At 37.8% G+C, this 9414-nt stretch overlaps 1 pseudogene; it reads right to left on the reverse strand.

Moving 5' to 3' along the window:
- Positions 1–557: 557 nt before the first annotated feature.
- Positions 558–9414, reverse strand: part of LOC103725090 — a 20386-nt pseudogene continuing 11529 nt past the window's right edge.

The following is a 9414-nucleotide window of genomic DNA, read 5'->3' on the forward strand; positions in this document are numbered from 1 at the left end:
GATGGAGCTGATATCAGTGTCTGGAATGATACAGATATACAATGCACTCATGTTTAATTCAAGAGTAAATTGCATACAGCAAGTTATGCTTATTACAAAGCTTATTTAAATTGATAGTTTGTGGAAATGGATATGTGGTAAGCATTAATATATGCTAATAAAAACACAAAGTTGAATTGGAGGGGCTATGAGATGGCTCAGTGGGTAAAGGCACCTGCCAAGTACAATGACCTGGGTTTTATCCCTTGGATGTACATGGTACAAAGAGTACAAAAGTTGCCTCTTGACATCCACACAGAAGAGTACCCACACGTCTCACACTCAGTAAATAAAGAAATGCAGTAAAAATTTTAAAACAAGAACTGGAGAAAGTTACTGTAGCAGAGTGAAATGTTTCATGAATGAGCAGAATGTAGGGTGAACTAAGTTCTCTTCAGGAGAATCTACATGAGGCAACAGATGAGATGGGAGAAAATGTTGGTAAAAGCATATGACACATGATTTCCAGTTTTTAAAATATTACTATCACTTATATCACATTTTAAATTTTCTTTTTTTGTGAATCACAAAATATTTTGTAATACATCCTGAAAGGCTGTTTTCACCTGCTGGGTTCTTAGTGTATAAATGTAGGGGTTGAGCAAGGTGGGGGGGTGGCTACAGCAAAGCTACGCCTTTGGAGATAGCCACTCTTTTTTTCTCAGATGGTTTGATGTACATAAAGATGCAATTGCCACAATCACGTGGGAGAAGAAGCACAGCTAGAGAAGACTGCTTCTTTGCTCTGCAGAAAGGAAGTTCATTATTGTCTCAATGATATAAGTGTGAGAGACACACTAATACCCATGTGACTACAAGTGTCAGCACAGCTAAGTTAAAGGACATCGCTTCTAGGACAAGCTTGGCAGTGTAAGAGGTCTGCAGGATAGAAGTTTAGCATATAAAATGATCAATTATTGTGGTCACAGAATTCCAGCTTGTGTCCCATGGCCAATGGGGGGAAAATGATTAAAAATTCAGTTACCCAGGAGCTGAGCATGAGTTGCTAGCACCCTTCGCTGTTCATGATGATCTGGTAATGCAGTGGTTTTCAGGTGATGACAGTGGTCTTGGGACATGGCAGCCAGGAGACAAAACTCTGTGACTCCCAGAAGAAGGATAAACAATAATTGAGCTTCACAGTTATAAGAAATAGTTTTGTCTCCAGTCACAGTGGCTGCCAAGAATCTGGGAATAAACACTGTTTTGAATATGATTTCCAAAAGGAGAAAGAAGTACACGGGTATTTGAAGAGCGGGATCCACACCGGTTACTGTAACAATGAGAACGTTTCCCAACAAGCTAAGTGTGTAGATGACCAGAAACAAAACAAAGAGGGAAACTTGCATTTCAGGGTTGTTTGTGAAACCAAGAAGAATAAACTCAGTGACTCTGGTGTGGTTTTCGCTACTTTTACTTTACACAAATTTCTCATAAATGATGAAGAAATACTGTCTCAGAGACCGTGCTACAAATACAGATACTATTTCAAACCAGGCATGCAAATCCACAGATTGCATTCCTGTTCTGAGCAGTTTTATGATCTTCCTTTTTAGATCACAGAAATATTTTAAATAAAAAAGAGAAAAATATTTTTCCTCAATGTTACTGATAGCTTATCACTGAAGTTCGGGAGTTCACTCACTGGTCGTTGTCAGCAGCTCAAATTCTTCATCAAAGAGGGGCCATTTTGAAGAGTTAAGTAGAAGCCTGTGGACAAATTAGAATTAAATAGAATTAACACTGATTTTCAAAATTATTTCAGGATACAATGAAGATCAATGATAAAGTAATTTGACCTCTTCTTTGATTACATAAATTATACTTTAATGACAAGCATTTTCCATTTTTCCATACACACATCCATATAATCTGTATATACATACCCCAAAATAGGAGAAAAATTGTGTGCTTATGATGTGGGTATTTTTCTGAATTTTCTAGCAGTCTGTTAGGTTATATGATTTTGTCTAAAATTTTATTAGTTTAGTTTTCATTGTGACAAGATACATGACAGATATGTGCACTTATTTTTTTCTTGTGCTCTCATAGATTTTAGCCCATAGTCTTTGGCTTTATTAACACAGAATTGAAGCAGGTCTAAAAAGATTCTGGAAGAAATCTGTTAAAAATTGAATGTGGAATGATCCTCATAGGCTCATGTTTTGAAGGTTTGATCCTCAGCTGGTGGAATTATTGTGAGAAGCTGTGGAAACTTGGAGTTGTGGAAAATGGAATTGTGGAAACTAGGAGTATGTGAATCACTGGCCTCTGCTCTGAAGGTTCTACTTGGTCCCCAGTCCTTTCCTCCCTCTTTGATTCCTATAGGAACGTCATGAGCATATATGATTCTGGATATTTTTCTTGAAATGTGATTTGATTTGGGGGTCCAAGATTTTTGCTATACAATTAGTTATATTGTTTAGACTTAGAAAACCTTCTATGAAAATGTGACTTGCAAAAGACAAATCTTAATCCCAATAGCTCATTCAGTCTCTCAACAGAGTAAGTCTGATCACAATCATCTGTAGTCTGCCAAACTTCATGTTGAAAAGCAGGGCCTAGTCACTTTCTCCTGTAACTCTGCTAACATGAATGCTTACTGTTAGGTATCAGCTCACAAAAGTACTAATTTGACTAATTTTGAACTCAAACACTGTATCTTATTTAGAGTAAAATATTTTCTCCAAAAGTAAAAGTACATATTTTTCTGTACATATAACTCTTTGTAACATCTCAACCACTGGCAAATTTAGCAACTTACATTGGGAAAAGTAAGCATTTACAATGATACCATTGAACCTGAGTTAAATAGTACATTTTTAATATTGTGTTTTAATTTAATTGGTTTTTGTCTTAGTAAAGCCAAAGCATTTATTCATCTCTGATTAAACAATTCAACTTTTGCCTTTTTGCATAAAATGAGATTTCTCTCTCTCATTCTAGATTTTAAATAAATGTATATATGCTCACAAAAATAATTTTGAGTTAATATTATTCTGCTATCAGTGTTTAGACTACGATATAAAGTTATGTTTATCTTTAAATTTTCCTTAAAACAGCAGGGTTTCCATCAGGTCTAAATGTAAATGTACAAATCATTCCAGTATCTGAATTGAGCAGGCTGATATAGTTATGGTCCACAATACTTTTTAAATAAGTAACTACTTCTTTCTTAATGGCTTTTTTAGCATTGCACAACTTTTCAGGTAATACAACACTTCCATTGTTTGTATTTTAATACATTGTAGAGTTACATTTTCTCTAGTTCAAATTTTCCAATATTTCCCTTAGAATGCTTTTACAATAAACTGTTACAAGTATAAAATACCATGTTTAAAACTGAGATCAAGGACCAAAATGAAATCTCTGGACAGATCTTACCAACTTAACCTGGTATAACTTCATTAATTTCAAGTTTGATCATTTCTTTAAAATATAACATTGACTCTTATTAAAACCACAAATATTCACAATGAAGCAAATACTTTAGACAAGCTGACCTTACTTGTTTTGACAGTAAATAGTTGATATATTTTAGTAATAGTATTTAAAAGTATGACTGACCTTGGGGAAATGATCTCGGGGACTATTTACCTCATAGGGGAGAATACTCAGTATTTATTGAACTGACTATATTTTTGTAAGGCATGACTGTAATTTAATATACATTTCTTAGTCAATGATCTTTTGTGATGAATCTCTTGGATATTATAACTATTAATATACTATGACTATGTGAAAATGTAGATTTTAATTTTTGCTGTAATATTTTCATACTTCTTAGAAAGGTCTCATGCTAATATTGATTGAAATTTATAGGATGCATATAAAATGGTTTTAAATTTTAATTTTAAATAAATTTTAAAATTTTTGATAATTTTGAATGTAGTAATTTTTACTTTTTATTGAATTTTTGTGATTTTCATACAGTATAATTTGATAGTATTTAGATCCTCTCCCATATCCCCCTCACCTATTGCCACCTGCCAAATTTAATGTACATATACATATGGTACTCTATTTTGTATATAATATATTCTGTTATATATATTTTATATATAGTATATGCACTATATATATATATACACTTTATAAAGTCAAATTTGTGTCTCCAAATGGCCTTCAGTGTGAATTCATCTACTATAGCCTGCTTAACCTACCAACAGTCCCATGCTTGAAAAAGACTGTCTCTGCCCCTTTCAGCAGCCATCAGTTGATACATTTTCCTTAGGTGGGCTTGGAGCTTCTCACCAACTTCATCGTGGGATTTTTGCTGGGATTTTTTTTTCTGTTTTGAGCTTACATGAGACTTGTGCATGCTGTCACCATTACTGTTAAGTTAATATGAGTTAATATAAACTGATCAGCTGACTGAAAACATTGCTTCTTGTGGTCATCTACCACTACTGGCCCTTACAGTCTTTCCACCCCCTCTTCCACAATGCTTCCTGAGTCTTGTGGGGCAGACTTGGTTTAGGTGTCCTATTCAGGGAAAAGTGCTCTTTAGCCTCTTGTTCTCTGCACTTTGACCAGTTGTGGGTTTCTGTGGTAATCACCATCTGTTGCAACTTCTCTGGGAAGAGTTGAGAGATGCATTACCCTATGGTTATAACAACATCACTAAGAGTCAGTTTAATATGATAACTCTTTCATTGAAAAATAGAGTTAGGTCCTCCCCTATCTGTTGTGACCTGTTTAGCTTCAGGCTCCTAAGCCTGATATCAGTGTCAGCTATGGGCTCCACCCTAGGAAGTATTCCTGACATCCAAATGAAAGGTGGTTGATTAATCCCATGGTAATTGTGTCATTATTGTGCTGGTGGGCATGTCTTGCCAAGTCAGTTGTTTAAAATAAAAAGATGAACCCAATTAAGCACATACTTGGTATGTGTTTTACTGTTTTCTAGTGCCTTAAATACTATAGCTAATTATTTGCTTACCCCCAGAATATTATAAACTGTGCCAGGATTCACATTTTATGGCAATAGTAATTTATAATGTCTAACATGGTGATTCTTACAAAAGTAAGAGTGTTTTTCCTTTTGCTTTAAATTATTTTTGAGACTTTTGTACATGAGAATTATATTATTTACATTATTTCCATGTCACCTACTCTCCCGTCAACTCTTCCCATGTCTCCTCCCTCTCAATTTCTTGTTTTATTTGATTATTGTTACATATATACACGTGTATTTATAAATACACACGCACATTATGTGCTGAGTCCATCTGGTGGTGCTCACGTGTGTACTGTTTAGGGCTGACGACTTGGGATTAGATCACCCATCAGGGAGCTCATGGGCCCTTCTTGAAACTGATTCTCTCCCCCTCAGTATCAAGTGACTGCCTATAGCTCTTCATCTAGAATTTCTCCAATCCACATTGGCATGGCAACTGGTGTTGTCATTGTACAGATCTTGTTAAGGTGGCATATTGTGCAGATTTCATGAATGCAGCATCCCTAGCATGCCTAAAATGTATTATCTAGCAGCCAGCATCATGTTCCTCTGTCCCATCTTCTGTGATGTTCCCTGAGCTCTTAGATGTAGATACTACATTGAAGATGTGAAGGGACTGTGAAATAGTGTTCCTATGGCTTAAAAAACTATGTTTGGTAAATTTAGCTGAACCATGAACATGTATGCCCGGAGAGCCTTGTCTCATGAGAAAGTTTATGCAAGAACGTTTGCTGAGAAGTTATCTCTGGGATGTCAGTGCTCCCCTAGTTTCTCAGGAGACACTTTGATCTCTCAAGGCATATTATGGTGGTACGCTTATCCTGATCATTATATTTTACTAAACTATTCTGGCCACTTTGTTATTATTCATTGTTCTATAAACACTCATCAGTAACACTAATGAGTATGAGTGTATAAGCAGAGTTGCCTGTGCTTTTGGCACTCATGTGTGATTGAAGAAATAAGAGTAAAGAAATAAAACCACGAGTATGCTAGTCTTTGTTACGTTCCGTGATAATCCACTCAGGTCAAGACCGTAGAGGAAGAAAAGAGGACCCTTTCACTCTTGCATATTTGATACCTCTAAAGTTACCACCATATGAGCAACACTGCCAAGCTCGGTGGCTGTCTTGGGATGGACCCCTACCTACTTCATCCATATTACCCAGCTTTTGTCCATAGCAGATTTCTAGGAGCAGGAACCACCTTAGGCTTTCACAAATGGGAGACTTAGCTAGGTGTGGTTTTTCTTTGATGGTACTCCTTCCACTGTTAAAGTATAAATCTATGGATCTTGCCATAATGACTTTAATTTCCTTTCAAAGTGAGCCTCACCTTCAGTATATGTTTTGGCTCCAATATTAAGCTTCTTAGTGCTCTTTTTCTATACAAACTTTACATTTTGCATTTCTTTCTGCCCCATTTGCTCATTGTAGAACTTAATAATTTAACAGCCACACCACCATTTCTACGTAATGTTGTCTTGAAATTTCCTCCACCAAAGAAATAAGCCCATTAACTCCCAATTTAGCCTCAGACAAGCTCTTAAGCTGCAAGAAGACAGCACCCAGATGCTTTGCAAAAACATCCCAGTTCCTATTTAAGTACCCTGAAACTACTTTGCTCTCAGTACTACTTTCTTCTAGGCTCCTACTAGAATGGCCTGGTAAGCTCTGTTTATAGCATTCAGCTGCTTTTCTAGTCCAAACTTCCAAAGTGTTTCACAATGATCCGAAAGCCCTTAGTCAGGTTCTTCATAATAACAGGCCACTTCTCGGTACCAAATTCTGTATTAGTTACTTTTTTGTTGCTATGTCAAGGTGTAAGAACTCTCGAAGCCCACCACCAGTGACCTGCCTCCTCCACCAGGACTGTACCTCCTAAAACCTCCCAAAACAGCACCGTCAACTGCTGACAAAGTGTCCAAATACTTGGAACTTATCGGGGACACTTATTCAAACCACCACAGGGGAACTGTGAAGAAACAGAGAAAAATAATACAAAGTGTTCTGAACCACAGGAAAGTATATTATTTTATAATCCTATTTTAAAAGGCACATACATTAGGCTTTAAATCTGGATTTTGACCAATGATTTCTTTTCTCCTTGGCAGCTTGCATAGTATCCTTTGGAACTATGAGAGCCGGTCTTCGGGGAGGAGCTTCCGGGTCAGCTCCCTTCCCATTGCTCAAAGTCCTGTGTCCAACATACATCCCGTCTTCAGTAAGAGGGTCTTACCTTCAAGTTCTGGGAGGTAATCATGGTCTATAGCGATAGCCTGTGTTATTTGGGGAGTCTCTTGGACTACCCTGACCAACAACTTGAAGGAAGGCTTCTCCTGTCTGACACCGTGCTTCCTATTATGCAGCCTTTGGGTATACATGCACTCGTGTTCAGATACTGCATGTTTATTTTTAAGTAGGTTTTTGAGCTAATTCATTTCCCTCTGGTTTTGAACACCACCTACCCTTTATCTCTTCTCTCTCTCTTCCTGTCTAGCCTCCCTCCTCTCTCCCCAGCCAAAGTGTTCCCATCTCCCCTTGATAGTATCTTTCTCCTATTACACTCCCTCTCTTGAACGCCTGCTTTCCCTCTACCCCGAAGACTAATAATCACAATAATGACCAGCACAACAAACTATAGTATTGAAGTAGTGGCACTCTTAATATATCTTATTTAATATTTTTTATTTTATGTGTATGAGTGTATTGTCTGCATGTTTGAGGATGTACCCGTGTCCCACAGTGTCACAGAGGTCAAAACAGGGTGTCAGATTCCCCTAGAACTGGAGTTAAGGATGATTCGTAGCCACCATGTGGGTGCTTTGAATCAAACCTGGGTCCTCTGCAAGAGCACTCAGTTCTCTCGACCGCTGAGCCATCTCTCCAGCCCTGGCACTTTCATAATCAACAGCTATCAAGTTGGGCTTGAAGCTATCTCGATGGGAGAGAGCTCTTCTGTGGCACTGTAAACATAATCAAATACACATGGCTGGAGAGATCATAGATCCTAGAGAAAACCCTACTTCTGTCACATCCCTAGACAAATGTAATGTCTTATTATATGCTAAATATGGATCCTTATATTTACAGACAAGTATGCCATTCACCACTCATCAAGAAATTTTCTTATTGCAATAGATAGACTACTACATAGTTCCACAACTGGTTAAACACAGAAAATGTGTCTGAGAGATGCCCAGCCCTAAGGAACATATCCACAACAGAATCTGTACACCCAAGGCTCATAGCACATAGTGGAATATGGGATAGAGAGAATACTAATGCATCTCTCAACTTTCACCAGCAAAACTTTCTCATGCAACAGAGGGTGATGCACTCAGAATGCCACTACTAGCTAAAGTGTAGAGAATAACTGACTGCAGCGTGTGTGTCACTGAAGAGGACTCTTGTGTTGAACCTTACCCATCCAGGACTCAAAGACCATTGTGGAAAATAGGGGTGGAAAGATTGTAAGAGTCAGAGTTGGTGCTTAATTATAAAGAAACAGAGTCTTCCAGGTCTCTGGGAACTTGCATATATGAATTTAAGGCAATGGTAACAGCATGCATTAAGACCCATGCAAACTCAAATAAGACAAAAATCCAGCATAGAACTGGGGAAATGGGTAGGAGGCCCAACATTAGCAGCAGAAATATTGGCAGCTGATTACTGCTAGGTGAAGGACTGTTGATCCTCTTTAAGGGAGTGACTCTCCAGAGGCTGCTTGGACCCCAGTGGATGAACTCACAAGTGTAAACAAACCTGCCTTGATAGGCCTTAGCATGTATGACAGAATGCATGAAGTCTGGTGGGGGGCACATGGGAGGGTACAGATGGGGAAGGGGGTTTTAAAGATGATTAAGATGTGTTGTATGAAATGCACAGAAATTCAATAAAATTTATATATTGAAAAACTATACATGTGTATGTGTGTGTGTGTGTGTGTGTGTGTGTGTGTGTGTGTGTGTGTGGCTGGAAGCTATCTGACAAATATCCTAGTGCCTGGCATGGGAAATCTCAATTCAAATTGTTGGCCAGGGTACTCCAAGCAACTCTGAAATAGTATAGGTTAATGCCAGAGCCCTTGGATTGACCCCAGAACTTAAAGGTAAGACCCTATTGCAAAAACACCACATACTTTGGACACAAAACTGAATAATTAAGCTGGAACTAACCTGGAAGGCTCCTTCCTGAAGACTAGTTCTCATAGTATTTCATGGTCATACCCGGTTATGGTGCCTATGAAACACAAGAATTACCAGTCCAGCAAAATATCTCTATTGGTTTTTATCTTGGGGGTAGTGAACAGCTGTCTAGTTGGACTTAAGACCCCCTCAATAAGAGAGTATCCAGGCATAGTAGTATAAACATAGCCAAGTACTTGTGATTGGAGAGGTCATAGACCATGGAGAA

Source organism: Nannospalax galili, unplaced genomic scaffold (assembly GCF_000622305.1).
Source record: "Nannospalax galili isolate Female #2095 unplaced genomic scaffold, S.galili_v1.0 scaffold5069, whole genome shotgun sequence".
Taxonomy (NCBI): Eukaryota; Metazoa; Chordata; class Mammalia; order Rodentia; family Spalacidae; genus Nannospalax; species Nannospalax galili.